Genomic DNA, 16,461 nt, shown 5'->3' on the forward strand with positions numbered 1-16,461 from the left:
GTCAGGGGGGTGTTAAAGTCCCCCACTATTATTGTATTGCTGTCAATGTGTTTCTTCACTTTTGTTATTAATTGCCTTATATAATTGGTTGCTCCCATGTTCGGGGCATAGATATTTACAATTGTTAGATCTTCTTGTTGGATAGACCCTTTAAGTAGGATATAGTGTCCTTCCTCATCTCTTATTACAGTCTTTGGTTTAAAATCTAATTTGTCTGATATAAGGATTGCCACCCCAGCTTTCTTTTGGTGTCCATTAGCATGGTAAATGGTTTTCCACCCCCTCACTTTCAATCTGGGGGTGTCTTTGGGTCTAAACTGAGTCTCTTGCAGACGGCATATGGATGGGTCTGTTTTTTAATCCATTCTGATAGCCTGTGTCTTTTGATTGGGGCATTTAGCCCATTTACATTCAGGGTAACTATTGAAAGGTATGAATTTAGTGCCATTGTATTGCCTGTAAGGTGATTGTTACTGTATATTGTCTCTGTTCCTTTCTGATCTGTGCTGCTTTTAGTCTCTCTCTTTGCTTAGAGGACCCCTTTCAATATTTCTTGGAGGGCTGGTTTCGTGTTTGCAAATTCCTTTAGTTTTTGTTTGTCCTGGAAGCTTTTTATCTCTCCTTCAATTTTCAATGAGAGTCTAGCTGGATATAGTATTCTTGGCTGCATATTTTTCTCGTTTAGTGCTCTGAAGATATCATTCCAGTCCTTTCTGGCCTGCCAGGTCTCTGTGGATAGGTCTGTTGCCAATCTAATGTTTCTACCATTGTAGGTTACATATCTCTTCTCCCGAGCTGCTTTCAGGATTTTGTCTCTGAGACTTGTAAGTTTTACTATTAGATGTCGGGGTGTTGACCTATTTTTATTGATTTTGAGAGGGGTTCTCTGTGCCTCCTGGATTTTGATGCCTGTTTCCTTCCTCACATTAGGGAAGTTCTCTGCTATTATTTGCTCCAATATGCCTTCTGCCCCTCTCTCTCTTTCTTCTTCTTCTGGGATCCCAATTATTCTAATGTTGTTTAGTCTTATCGTATTACTTATCTCTCGAATTCTGCCCTCGTGATCCTGTAGTTGTTTCTCTCTCTTTTTCTCAGCCTCTTTATTTTCCATCATTTGGTCTTCTATATCGCTGATTCTCTCTTCTGCCTCATTTATCCTAGCAGTTAGTGCCCCCATTTTTGATTGCACCTCATTAATAGCCTTTTTGATTTCGACTTGGTTAGATTTTAGTTCTTTTATTTCTCCAGAAAGGGTTTCTCTAATAACTTCCACGCTTTTTTCAAGCCCAGCTAGTATCTTTAAAGTCATGATTCTGAACTCTAGGTCCGACATCGTACTAATGTCCGTATTGAGTAGGTCCCTGGCTGACGGTACTATCTCTTGTTCTTTTTGCTGAGGTGATTTTTTTCGTCTTGTCATTTTGTCCAGAGGAGAATAGATGAATGAGAGAACAAAATGCCAACAGGTTAAGAACGTCCCCAGCAAATATACTCTATACAAATCAGAAAAGACCTGAAACCAGGGGAAAAGAAAGGGAAAGAAAGAAAAAAGAAAGAGAAAAGAAAGAAAGAAAAAAAATAAAAAAAAAGATTAAAAACAAAAACAGAACAATACAAAAAAAACCGAATATGATCAAATGTGATCAGGCTAGTGCATAGATCAGTGCCACAGACTAGATTTTGGGCATATTTTGGTCTGTTAGAAAAAAGTGCCTCCTAAAATTTTAAAGGAAGAAAGACTTATATATGTACAAAATCAGGGTTGATACAATGAAGGGATGGAAGATGACTGTAAAGATGAAAATTATAAAAGATTTTATAAAAGGAATTGATACGATAAGAAGTTTGAAAAAAGAAAGACGATTTAAAAAAAGGGGGGAGAGAATATGATCAGGCAGGAGACTAGAACAAAGCCATACACTAGTGATTTAGGGTATATTTTGATCTGTTAGAAGAAACTGTATCTCAAAATTTTAAAGAGAGAACAACTTATATATATATGCCAAAAATAAGGTTAACTACTATGAAGGGATAAAATATGACTCTAAAAATGAAAAATCATGTTTTTTTAAAAAAAAAAAAGGGATTGATAAGATGTTGGTTGAAAAAGGGAAAAAGAGAAATTAAATAAAACAGTTAAAAAAATTAACTCTGAAAAACTAATGAATCATGGTAAAAAAAAAGCCATGAATTCTATGTGCAGTATTCCCCTAGCCCTGGAGTTCTCCCGTTCTCCTTGATCGGTAAACTTGGTCTTGGCTTGCTGGCTGTTCGTGCTGATCTTCTGGGGGAGGGGCCTGTTGCCGTGGTTCCCAAATGTCTTTGCCGGAGGCGGAATTGCCCCGCCCTTGTCAGTCCCAGCTAAGCAAGCTGCTCGGGTTTGCTCTCAGGAGCTTTTGTTCCCTGCAAGCTTTCCATATGGCTTTGGAGGAGGACAGTGAAAATGGCGGCCTCCCAATCTCCACCCCAGAGGAGGCAAGAACTCGGGGCTCCGCTCCTCAGTGTGCCCCCAGAGAAAAGCAGTCAGTCACTCCCGTGTCCCTGGTCTCTGGCCGCACTCCGTGCTCACCCAGCCTGTGACCGATCGTTTCTATCTCTGGCACCTGAACCCATGTGGAGTCTCCAAACCCAGCAGATCCCTGCGGTGTGCTCCCGCACCGCTCCTCCCGGGGGAGGAAGGGGAGTCTCCCCAGCTCTGCCGCTTGTTGGGTCCCTGCTGGAGGAGCAGTGGCCCGACTGGGCCGCGTATCACAGTTTATGGCCACCCCGAGCTGAGAGCCCGCGCCTCGGCTCCGTCTCTGCAGCCGGCTTCCCCGCTCCGATACCTGGGAGCTCTGCTGCACTCAGGCACCCCCGGTCTTTCTGTGACCCCGAGGGTCCTGAGACCACACTGTCCAGTGAAGCTTCCACCCTCCCGCTTAGCCACTGGAGCGATGTCCCTCAGCGGAGCTACTTCTAAAAGTTCTGATTTTGTGCTCCACTCTCTATCACTTGCCAGTAGCGGCTGATGGAGGCCCCCTCCCCCGCTGTCTATCCTCTCGATATCGCCTCAGATTCACTTCTGCACACATCCTACCTTCCAGAAAGTGGTCGCTTTTCTGTTCAGAGAGTTGTTGCTACTCTCCTCTTCGATCTCCTGTTGAGTTCGTAGGTGTTCAGAATGGTTTGATCCCTATTCAGCTGAATTCCTGAGACCAGACGAAATCCAGGTCTCCTACTCCTCCGCCATCTTGCTCTGCCCCCTAAAGTATTTTTTTTAAAGATTTTATTTATTTATTTGAGAGAGAGAGAGAGAGAATGAGAGATAGAAAGCATGAGAGGGAGAGAGGGTCAGAGGGAGAAGCAGACTCCCTGCCGAGCAGGAAGCCCGATGATGGGACTCGATCCCAGGACTTCAGGATCATGACCTGAGCCGAAGGCAGTCGCCCAACCAACTGAGCCACCCAGGCGCCCTGCTTCAATAAAGTATTAAACTACCTAAGTAACCAGCAGGAGAAAGTAAACTTGACCCTTACCTTACTCTTTACATCAACATTTCAAATAGATCAAAGATAAAATATAAAAAATGAAACCATTAAAGTATTAACAATAGCCACTGGACAAATTTGAAAATAAGGGTGTGGTAAGACCCTTCTAATAAGATAGGAAATGCAGAAATCAAAAAAAAGAAATAAATCTTTGGGGCACCCGGGTGGCTCAGTCGTTAAGCGTTTGCCTTCGGCTCAGGTCATGGTCCCAGGGTCCTGGGATCGAGCCCCGCATCGGGCTCCCTGCTCCGCGGGAAGCCTGCTTCTCCCTCTCCCACTCCCCCTGCTTGTGTTCCCTCCCTCGCTGTGTCTCTCTCTGTCAAATAAATAAATAAAATCTTAAAAAAAGAAAGAAAGAAAGAAAGAAAGAAAAATCTTCATGACAAGAACTACCATACACAAAGCAACGTGAAAGAGAAACTGCTGGGAGCGGTGGGCTATCACAACGCGTACTGCGGACAAGAGTCTAATTTATTTAGTATTTCAAGAACTCATACACACTGCTGAGAAAAAGAGTAAACAACCCAATTGAAATGACAGGTTTTTTTTAAAGATTTTATTTATTTTTTTGACACAGAGATACACAGCGAAAGAGGGAACGCAAGCAGGGGGAGTGGGAGAGGGAGAAGCCGGCTTCCAGCTGAGCAGGGAGCCTGATGCGGGGCTCGATCCCAGGACCCTGGGACCATGACCTGAGCCAAAGACAGACCCTTAACCAACTGAGTCACCCAGGTGCCCCTGAAATAACAGTTTAAAGAAAAGGAAATACAAGTGGCTGTCCAACCTCACTCATAACAAGAGAGATGCAAATTAAAATTACACAAGGAGCTCCTTTTCACTTAACAGTTTGGCAAAGACCAAAAAGATTATCACAGAGTCCATTGGCAAAATAGTGAAGAAATAGTGATGGACTGCTAGTGGGAGAGCTGACTGTTACATTCTCCAGAGAGAAGTGTGATACCATCTAATAAAGCAAAGCACACACCTGTTGACCCAGACCTTCCACGCCCACTTCTCTGTACGACTGTCACTGCACTAATATGTGTAACAGCAAAAGCTAAGAAACCTAACTACCCCCAATAATACAGACAGCCACATACACAATGGATACTATGCAGCTGCAAAAAGGAATAATTACTTTTTAAAAAACACAATTGATAATAGAACAATCTTTGAGACATGTTAGGTGAAAAAGCTGGGAGAAGAACAGTGTATATAATATGCCACCATTTCTTAAAAAATGGAGGAAATACATGGACAATATTTGTTTGTATCTGAATAGACTATCTCAGAAGAGATGACAAGAAATGGCTAATGACGGTCGCTTCTAAAAGGACCGGGGGACAGGAGGAGGAAGCTTTTCACTGAATGTACCTTGTGTATCCTTTTGTACCTTGTGAACCTATAACCCATGACTTCTTAAAAATTAAAGTTTTTATGGCTCAGTCAGTTAAGCGACTGCCTTCGGCTCAGGTCATGATCCTGGAGTCCCGGGATCGAGTCCCGCATCAGGCTCCCCGCTCAGCAGGGAGTCTGCTTCTCCCTCTGACCCTCCCCCCCCATGCTCTCACTCTCTCTATCTCATTCTCTCTCTCAAATAAATAGATAAAATCTTTAAAAAAAATTAAAGTTTTGAACAAAGAGATCCAGATCACTTTGAAACAAACTTACTGGTTTAATTTCATTAATCATTGCAACATAATAAAACAAAGCTATTTCTCAAACCAGTATGGAGACATTCTTAAACATGTGTTGCCACATTACCAGGACTTACTTCATCATTGTAATCAACACCGAAGGCCCATGGAGCAGAGCCTGTTTTGGGGGACATTCAATGTGAAACAAACATAGATATAAATCAGAGAGAGAACAAGATGAAAACACCAGGAGAACTAGTATGGGAACAGATCTGAAAATCAGGGATGAAAAAGTACTCATCAGTTGCAACACCACTGAGAATGGCCCTCTTCCTGCCACTGGTAAATCACAGGTCAGAAGGTAATGCCATTACCTACCAGGGCATTAGAGCAAGAGAAAGAACTGTAAACCTTTCTTTCCTTCCCTCCCCTTGCCTAGTCTTAAAGCCACAGATTCTAGAAGCTAGACAAGTAAAAGATTCCAAATCCAATCTTCCTACTGCAAACCATCCCCCACTTTCCTGAAAGGACTCATGCAGCACCACAAAGATATTTCCATTTCCAGCCATGAGGAGCTTGCTGCCTCTTCCCATGTCTCTACCCCAAACGTCACCAAAAAGGAAGCACATTTTTGTATTTATTTTACTCAGTAATAATGATTGTTGCCTTCTCTTGATTTTAAAAGCTGAAATAAACACACTATCTTTCAAAATAAAAAAGAAAGAAAGGAAAGAAAAAAGAAAAGATAAAGGAAAAAGAAAAGAGAAAAGGAAAGGAAAGAAAACAAGAGAAAAGAAAAAGAGTTTGCTGCTAATATGCCCTTCCCTACAGCAGGCACTATTGACATTCTGGGCCAGATAATTCTTTCTCTTAAGGTTGTCCTGTATATTGGAGGATGTTTGGCAGCATCTGTGGCCTCTACCCAGTGACATGTGACAACTGAAATGTCTCCAGATGTTGCCAACTATCCCCCGGGGGGCAATATCACCCCTTTGAGAACCACTGCCCTCCAGGATAGGCCTTCAGGATAACAGAATGATACAACTTCAGTATGTGTATATTGAATAGGATTTGAGCACAGTAATGTTTTGCTTAGTGTCCCATACCTTTGGCTCAGCTAGAGTCTAACCAAGCTAACCTGCTAATCTGATCAGTCAATAGCAACTCCTCAGGGCCTAAGGGTGCTACCCATCTCCTAATTCTTTTGCTCTTCGAAATTTTTTTCTGGGCGCCTGGGTGGCTCAGTCAGTTAAGCATCTGCCTTCGGTTCAGGTCCTGATCCCAGGGTCCTGGGATCGAGCCCTGCATCGGGCTCCCTGCTCGGCGCAAGTCTGCTTCTCCCTCTCCCTCTGTGATCACGTTCCCTCTCTCTCAAATAAATGAAATAAGTCTTCAAAAAAAAAAAAACTTTTTCTTTTCCCAGCTTAATTCTGTCTATCTCTGATCACTCCATTTGTTTACCGTGTCTGGGATCTGTACACACATAAATTTCAAAAACACCTCTCCTGAAGGAACTTTCCAGGCGTGATGGGAATGAATGATCTCTATCTTATAGGAATTTTGGTTACATGAATCTATGCATTTGTCAAAACTCAGGGAATGTACACTTGAGATTTGTGCATTTCACTGTATGTACATTTTACATGGAAAGAAAAAACCATAGACAAATATTGAACTCTAGTTGATGATATGCATCTAAAGTTTTTTAAGGGAAAGTGTCCCGATGTCTGCAATTTACATGGAAGTAAGAATGAAAGAAGATGGACTGGCAGATGGAGAGAAGAACATTTTATTATGCTTGTTTTATATATGTGATAAATGTAGCATAAAGTAGAATCTAGGTGATAAATGGATGATTGCTATAAAATTATTTAAACTTTTATGAATGTTCAACATTTTTTCACATTAAAATGTTGGAAACATGCACACACCATTTGTCATGGAAAATCAAGAAACAACATTTCAGAATGCAAAGTTGGAATACATCACCGTATTTACTCTTTTGCTTTTTTTTTTTTTTTAACTTTCTAACATCATGGAAATTTTCTTCAGCTGAAGGAATCTTTGATCCTCTTTAAAGTCCAACTCAAATATCATTTCTTCTTTATGGCTTTCACCCACCCTGTCCATCATTCCCTGCTCTGGCTCCCACCCACTGTATTAAGCTCTCCCTTAAGGCAGCAGTAATAGTTTAACTTGAAGCTGAGTTAGGTAAATTCTTGTTTCCCCCATTCAGAGACAGAAACAGAACCTATGTCTTTGTGTTTTCCCAGAACCTAGAGCCAAGGTCTCCATGCAGCTAAATTTACAGTAATCTCTCTCTGGTTATTAAATCCTAGAATATTCTAATTTAATTCTTTGCAGCTTTGTGAGTACTGTAAAGATTTTGGTTCTAACAGAAGTGAATTGTGAGTCACTCCTACAAATGATACTTAGAAAAAGGACAAACTGGGGTGCGTGGGTGGCTCAGTCGGTTAAGCGTCTGCCTTTGGCTCCGGTCATGATCCCAAGGTTGGACTCAAAGCCCGGATTGGGCTCCCTGCTCAGCGGGGAGTTTGCTTCTGTCGCTCCCCCCACTTGCGCTCTCTCTCTTGCTTGCTCTCTCTCTCAAGTAAATAAATAAGATCAGGGTGCGTGGGTGGCTCAGTTGTAAAGCTTCTGCCTTTGGCTCAGGTCATGATCCCAGGGTCCTGGGATTGAGCCCCACACCGGGCTCCCCGCCCCTCGGGAAGCCTGCTTCTCCCTCTCCCACTCCCCCTGCTTGTGTTCCTTCTCTCTCTGTGTCTCTCTCTGTCAAATAAATAAAAAAAAATCCTTTTCTTTGGTAAAGTTTATTATTCAGTGATAGTACAAAACTCCCGAAGAGGGAGAGGACCTGAGAGGTTGCCCAAATAAATAAAATCTTAAAGAGAGAGAGAAAGAAAGAAAGAAAGAAAGAAAGAAAGAAAGAAAGAAAGAAAGAAAGAAAGAAAGAAAGAAAGAAAGAAAGAAAGAAAGAAAGAAAGAAAGAAAGAAAGAAAGAAAGATAGAAAGAAAGAAAGAAAGAAAGAAAGAAAGAAAGAAAGAAAGAAAGGATGGAAGGAGGGAAGGAAGGAAAGAAGGAGGGTAGGAAGGAAGGAAGGGAGAGCACAAACTGGGCTCTGGGGACTGAAACGGGATGTAAAGCAGAAAAGAAGCTAGGGGCTTTTTTGCAGTTCAATCTTGGGAAAATTTTGGGGGTGCCTGGGTGGCTCAGTTGGTTAAGCAGCCGACTTTTGGTTTTGGCTCAGGTCATGATCTCAGGGTTGTGAGACCGATGGAGCCTGCGTTGGGCTCCACGCTCAGCAGGGAGTCTGCTCAAAGAATTCCCCGCCCCTCAACCCTGCTCACGTGCTCTCTATTTAGGATGGGTAAATAAATCTGTAAAAAAATAATATAAAGAATATTCACAGTTACTCACCATCTGGCTTATGAAATAAAACATCATCAGAAGTGGATCTAGATGTCTGTTCTACTTAGAGGACTCTTTTAAAGAAAAAGAGTATAATATTATGAATAAATATCAAGCACAAGAGTGAAAACAGGAGAAGTCAGTGCAAGAAATGAATTGAATAGCACATTACAAATTCTAAAAATCTGACAATTGCCATAAATACCACAAAATTCAGAAAATGACAATATAATTTTATTAACTAACTAGCTGACACACTTAATTACCTTTTTCTTATTTTTTGGCTGCATACTTTGAATGGCCTCTTCCTATGATGATTTTATAAAATCATTTTCTATAGAGAGAATAAAAAGATAATTCAGCCTTTCCTTGATCATGGGTTATCAAATTTGTTTTTAAAAACATTTTATTTTTAAATGTTACAGAAAAGTTTAAAAACAGTATGGAAAGATCCTGCATAACTGTCACTTAGCTTCCCCTAGTGTTAACATCTTAAATAACCCTAGTATTATCAAAATCAGGAACACGTTGATAGAATGCCACTAACTAAATGGCAGACCTTATTCTAGTTTCACCAGTTTTCTCATTAATATTCTATCTCTGGTCTGGGACCTAATTCAGGACCCCACACTGCATTCAGTTGTGATGTACAATGACACCTTTGAAGAGTACTGGTCAGTTATTTTGTAGAATGTCTCTAAATTGGAGTTTTCAGATGTTTTCTCATGCTCAGATTGAGGTTCTCTTCAAATGTGCTTTTAATTATTGATAGTTGCATAAATTGTGTGATTTCATACACAGTCACATACACTTGTGGTCTGTAGCATTGCTGCCCTAGAAAGAGGAATTCTGATCAATCGTTTTTTCATGTATTCACATCAAAAAAAGAAGAAATGGTACATTTTAAAATTGCATATGCTGCATTGTAGAATAATTTCCATTTTGACGAGGCATGGATGAGAGAACGAAATATTGCACTTAACCTTTTACCTTTTTTTTTTAAGATTTTATTTATTTATTTGAGAGAGAGGGAGCACAAGCAGGGGGAGTGGCAGACAGAGGGAGAGGGAGAAGCAGGCTCTGCACTGAGCAGGGAGCCTGACCAGGGTCTTGATCATGGGATCATGACCTGAGGCAAAGGCAGATGCTTAACTGACTGAGCCACCCAGGCGCCCTACCTTTTCTGATGATTGGAAGAATTTTCTACTGATTAGCTTCTAGCTCCATACATTTCTTTTTTATTTTAGGATTTTATCATTTATTTATTTGAGAGAGAGAGAGAGGGAGCAGGGGGAGGGTCAGAGGGGGAGGGAGAGAGAGAATCTCAAGAAGACTCCACAACAAGCACAGAACCTGATGTGGGACTCGATCCCAGGACCCTGAGATCATGACGTGAGCCTCAATCAAGAGTCAGATGCTTAACAGGCTGAGCCACCCAGATGCCCCTGGCTACATACATTTCAAACCTTATTACTCATGTCCTACCCACATGATGGCAGTGCTAAGCACCATGAAATGCAGTCATACTGTGATGCAGTCTCTCCTACACCCACCCCTAAAAATCAAAGGGAGATTTCTTTTCCAGAGCAGTGAAAAGCCAAACAAGTTGAAGGTTTCGGAAAGTTATTCTGCCACATTTATTTTAACAATCTTTGATCATTATGTTTTATTTTAATGATAAAGATGTAACCTAATCACTGTTTTGATTTTACATAAAGTTGATCTAGACCCCTTTCCTGTATCTATTGGGAAGACCAAGAATCTCCCTAAGGTTTCTGTGAATTCCTGGGGGCTTCCACTGTGTGTGCAGTAGACATTCCAAAACGGTTTGGAAAGAAGGAAGGGGTTTACAATTTGGCAGCATAAATGACAATACAGAACTTTTTTAAAATTTAAATTCAATTAATTAACATATAATGTATTATTAGTTTCAGAGGTACCTGTGATTCATCAGTCTTTTTTTTTTAAGATTTTATTTATTTATTTGACAGAGAGAGACACAGCGAGAGAGGGAACACAAGCAGGGGGAGTGGGAGAGGGAGAAGCATGCTCCCCGCCGAGCAGGGAGCCCGATGCGGGGCTCGAGGCGGGGCTCCATCCCAGGACCCTGGGACCAGGACCTGAGCTGAAGGCAGACGCTTAACGACTGAGCCACCCAGGCGCCCCTATGATTCATCAGTCTTACATACTACCCAGTGCTCAGCACAACACATAGCCTCCCCAGTGTCCATCACCCAGCTGCCCCATCCTTGCATCCCCCTCCACTCCAGCAACCCTCAGTTTGTTTCCTATGATTAAGAGTCTTTTATGGTTTGTGTCCTTCTCTGGTTTCATCTTGTTTCATTTTTTCCTCTTTTCCCCTATGATCCTCTGCCTTGTTTCTTACATTCCAAATATCTGTGAGATCATATGATAATTGTCTTTCTCTGATTGACTTACTTTGCTCAGCAAAATACCCGCCAGTTCCATCCACATTGTTGCAAATGACCAGATTTCAATTTTTGATGGCTGCATAATATTCCATTACACACACACACACACACACACACACACACACACTGTGTATATATACACCACATCTTCTTTATCGATTCGTCTGTCAATGGACATCTCAACTCTTTCCATAGTTTTGCTATTGTGGGCATTGTGGGGTGCACGTACCCCTTTGGATCACTACATTTGTATTTTTATTTTTTTATTTCTTTTTTTTTAAAAGATTTTATTTATTTGACAGAGAGAGACACAGCGAGAGAGGGAACACAAGCTCGGAGAGTGAGAGAGGGAGAAGCAGGCTTCCTGCGGAGCAGAGAGCCCGATATGGGGCTCGAACCCAGGACCCTGGGATCATGACCTGAGCCGAAGGCAGACGCTTAACGACTGAGCCACCCAGGCACCCCTACATTTGTATTTTTAGGGTAAATACCCAGTAGTGCAATAAGGTAGCTCTATTTTCAACTTTTTGAGGAACCTCCATCCCATTTTCCAGAGTGGCTGCCCCAGCTTGCATTCCCACCAAGAGCGTAGGAGGGTTCCCCTTGCTCTGCATCCTCGCCAAAATTTGTTGTTTTCTGACTTGTTAATTTTAGCCATTCTGACTGGTGTGAGGTGGTATCTCATTGCGGTTTTGATTTGTATTTCCCTGATGCCGAGGGATGTTGAGCACTTTTTCATGTGTCCGTTGGCCATTTGGATGTCTTCTTTGGAGGAATATCTGTTCATGTCTCCTGATTGGATCATTTGTTCTTTGGGTGTTGAGTTTGGTAAGTTCTTTCTAGATTTTAGATACTAGCCCTTTATCTGATATGTCATTTGCAAATATCTTCTCCCATTCTGTCAGTTGTCTCTTGGTTTTGTTGACTGTTTCCTTTGCTGTGTAAAAGCTTTTTACCTTGATGAAGTCCCAATAGTTCATTTTTGCCCTTGCTTCCCTTGCCTTTGGCGATGTTTCCAGGAAGAAGCTGCTGCAGCTGAGATCGAAGAGGTTGCTGCCTGTGTTCTCCTTTGGGATTTTGATGGACTCCTGTCTCACGTTTAGGTCTCTCAACCATTTGGAGTCTATTTTTGTGTGTGGTGTAAGGAAATGGTCCAGTTTCATTCTTCTGCATGTGGCTGTCCAATTTTCCCAACACCATTTGTTGAAGAGACTGTCTTTTTTCCATTGGACATTCTTTCCTGCTTTGTCTTAGATGAGTTGACCATAGAGTTGAGGGTCCATTTCTGGGCTCTCTCTTCCATTGCACTGATCTATGTGTCTGTTGGACAATACAGAACTTTAAACACTCCTGTTCTTAAAGTCCTTTGGCCACCCTGACACAACTTTATTCACTCGTCACTTTTACCTGTAAATTCTAGTTCATGACATTTTTCTTAACTCTCTCTTTTTAAGCTTTATTGAGGTATAATTAAGAAATCAAATGACAAGATATTTAAAGCGTAAAACGTAGTGGTTTCTTACTTCTCCTCTTTGGTGAGTCTGATCTTCTATCCTTTTTGACTGTTTGCCTGAACTCCCAAATTCCTGTATCTTCTCATACAAGACAGTTTAGCTATTTCTTTATTAAACCGTCTCTTCAGGCACCCTTCCCCTTCCTAAAGATGCTATTAAGGTATTTTCCCAAAACAAGACAGTTATCACTTCTGAGAGAAACTATGTTTTCCAGCTTTTAATGCCTTTTTATTTGACTTCTTACATAAATAGTAATAAAACAAAATTTGTACCACTTTGTAACCATGATGCATAGCAAGAAACAAGAGAGCATGAGAGTTAAGCCCTCATTTAGGGCCAGATTTCCTGGGTCCAAAATCCTGACTTTACTCAACAATAAAACAGTAAGTAACACAATTAAAACTGGGCAAAGGATCGGAATAGACATAGCTCTGTGAAAATGTTTCCAAAAATAAAATGGCCAATACATACATTAAAAGAGCTCAGCATCATTAGTCATCAGGGAAAGGTAAATCAAAATGACATTGAGACACTACTGACATCCACAGGATGACTAAAACCAATAGACAATAACAAGTATTGACAAGGATGTAGAGAAATTGGAAACCCGTATGGTGTTGGTAGGAATGTAAAATGAAGTAGCATCTTTGGAAAATGGTCCCATGGTTCCTTAAACATGTAAACACAGTGTTAACATGTTATCTAGCAATTCTATTCCTAGGTATATCTCCAAAATAAATGAAAACACGTATCTACACAGACTAGAACACGAATGTTTATAGGTATGACGTCATTATCTTCAGTGAGCCAGCAATTCCCTGGACCATCAGTCCCTTGATCTCGTCATCTCCAAGAACCTCCTCCCCTACCTCATCCCTGCCCCTCAGTCTGTTGACACCTGGAACCCCCCCGCTAACTTCCTACGTTCAGACCCCCCACCATCCCACGGCACCTCCTCCTTACCTAGCTCTCCTGTGGTGTGAATACCCACACCATAGTTATGTAGCCCCAGGAGGACCTCCAGAGCACTGCAGCCCCTCCTACCATCACTTCCTCAAATTATTCAACCGAGATGCCACACTCATCACTTTAGTCATTCTCTTGCCAATACCCTCAACCTCCTGGCCCCCTTGTCCTTCCGCGCCGAGAGCCTGAGAAAACCCCAACTCTCAATGACCCATCCATCTGTCTGCTTTGTGTGGCTGGCTGATGAGAGCTGCTACAGAAAAATCACATTGCCTTGCATGTTGATGCCGTTATAAATACATAGCCACCAGCATCACCCGGGGCCTCCAATTAAACCGTCAATCCTTTTTTTTTTTTTTATTTCCCTGATCACCACTAACCTAATCTCCACAACGATTATTTCACATGTTTGCTACTCTTCTTAAACTTCTTGCCCTTCAGTTTCAGCATGTATCCTGGCCTTCTCACGTGGACACACACATACATACAATAGGGACCATCAGAAAGAAGATTTTTCAATATTCTGCTACTAACCTCATAAATCTTTTTGAATTTTTGCTCATCACATCTTTCTCTCTTCCTAAGATAAATTTCTCTCCATCTCATCATTTATATTCTCAAAAGCAGTGTATGAGAATTACAGTTGCTCCACATTCTCATCAATACTTGGTATGGTCAGCCTTTTTTATTTTAGCCATTATAGTAGATACATGGTGGCATTTTATTGTGGTTTTAATCTGCTTACCCCTAATGACTAATGATATTGAGCATTTTTTCTGTGGCTAATTAGCCATCTGTGTATCTTCTTTGGTGATGCACTGTTCAAATCACTTGACAATTTAAAAAATGGAGTTATTTTCTTAATCCTGAGTTGGGGATTAAAGAAAAAAATCTGACTACAAATACTTTATCAGGTATGTGATTTGCAAATATTTTCTCCCCATATTTCGTTTCTTTTCATTATCTTTCAAAGAGTAGAAATTCTTAATTTTGATGAAGTCCAACTTATCAATTTGCTCTTCTTTGGATCAGGCTTTTGGCGCTGTAAGTGCTACTTCTTGAAATAACTTGTTAATGCATTCTGTTACACCACAGTCCCCAGATTCCCTTCCGTGCCAGTTATCAATTTGTTGCCTCTCAGCTCCAATTCATCCTTTTTGCCTGCCCTGTGAAAGCAGAAATGGACCCTAGAAATATGTTTTTCTTTGCTGTCTGGCATGATGTTAAACTTGGGTGGCAGGAGGAAATGGGTTCGCTTGCTAGTTCTGCTGGGCTAGCCCTGCAGGTGTCTGTAGCACTAAACTCTCGTTGTGCGCACACTTTCTCTGTCGGCACTCAGTGGCCGGCAGCTTCCTCTTCAGGGTTTTGTAACAGAGTTCCTTCCATCAGACACCTCCCTGTGGACAGCTTTCCTTGGCACCCTACACAGTGGGCGTCCAGCAACGTCTCTGCCCTTGGTACACTCTACCTATCCCTCTCCAGCAAGGTCTGGGAGTGAAGGAGTCTCTTCCTCAGGGACTGTCTCTCAGCCCCAAGTGGTGGCTGTTCTATATTATATTGTATTATTTCTATTACATCTGTGTGATTACATTTTTAAAATATTATATTTTTATCTGCTCTTTTAATCTTCTTGAGTGTTCTCTTTACTTCTTCCTAGCCCACAGGTGGGCAAACCACAGGCTAAATCCAGCCTACCGCCTGTTTGTGTGAATAAGTTTTCCTGGAACATGCTCAGTCATCTATATATCGCTTAGGGCTGCTTTACACTACAACAGCAAAATTCAGCAGCTGCAATAGAGACCAGATGGCCCCCAAAGCCGAAAACATTTTTTTTCTGTACAGAAAACATTTAGGGACGCCCGGGTGGCTCAGTCGATTGAGCACCCGCCTTCTGCTCAGGTCATGATCCCAGGGTCCTGGGGTTGAGCCCCGCATCGGGCTCCCTGCTCTGCTTCTCCCTCTGCCTGCCACTCCCCCTGCTTGTGTTCTCTCTCTCTCTCTCTGACAAATAAATAAAATCTTAAAAAAAAATTTAATAACCCCTATACTAGCCAGTTCCTCATTAGTCCAATCCCATTATGTTTCATAATTTTTGATATTAAACTCTCCCTATTCAAATTACTGTGTGGCTTCTCTAGTCTCATTGGACCCAGTCTAACGACTCACCAACCTCTCTGTCCCTTTGTCATTGTCCATTTTCAGGCTCACCTTCCTCTACCTATCCCATAATGTTAGTGATCCCCAAGACCCTCCTCTCTGCTTTCTGTCATAGCCTCTGTAAGCCACTTGTTTGCTTACTCATCTTTCATTATTGGGTTTAACCAATGGTTTTTAATTTGGGTTCTATGAATGAAATTGCATGCAGATTTTGTGTGGATGTGCAAAAGCACATACATGTGGGGAGGTCTCCAGCCTCCTCTTTGGGCAACGTGGCTTACTAGTCAAGGGCACAGAGCCTGGATATATCCTTCTTAAGTTTGAATCCCAGTTCTGCCACAATGGCCTGGGATAATTTATTTAAACTTGCTGTTGCCTCAGTATCCTTGTCTGTAAAAAAAAAAAAAAAAATTATAGTCCTACTTCATAGAGTTACTATGGGAATTAAGGTAGTTAATATATACAAAGCACTTGGACAGGGCCTGGCACATAATAAGCACCATTTAGGCACTGGCTATAATCGTCATTTCTAGCACTCCCTCTTGCCCTTGTGCCACAGCTAGACCAGTGTTTTCCATTGTTCTAGTGCCCCCGCTTTCTCTGACTCTAGATCTCCAGTGGACTCTTCCCTCTGCTCGGAGGACTCTTGCCTGTATGTTTGCTCACTAACTCCTGACCTTCCCTCAGGCCTCAACTCAAATGTATTTCTTCAAAGAAGATTTTCCTGATCTCCAGACCAGGAGGAGCTTCATGCTATGACCTCCCAAAACTTTCTTTTCCCTCATAACCCTCATCACA

The sequence above is a fragment of the Eumetopias jubatus genome, unplaced genomic scaffold, assembly GCF_037043125.1.
Source record: "Eumetopias jubatus isolate StellerSeaLion01/CBP00866 unplaced genomic scaffold, mEumJub1_p1.0 scaffold_7, whole genome shotgun sequence".
Classification (NCBI taxonomy): domain Eukaryota; kingdom Metazoa; phylum Chordata; class Mammalia; order Carnivora; family Otariidae; genus Eumetopias; species Eumetopias jubatus.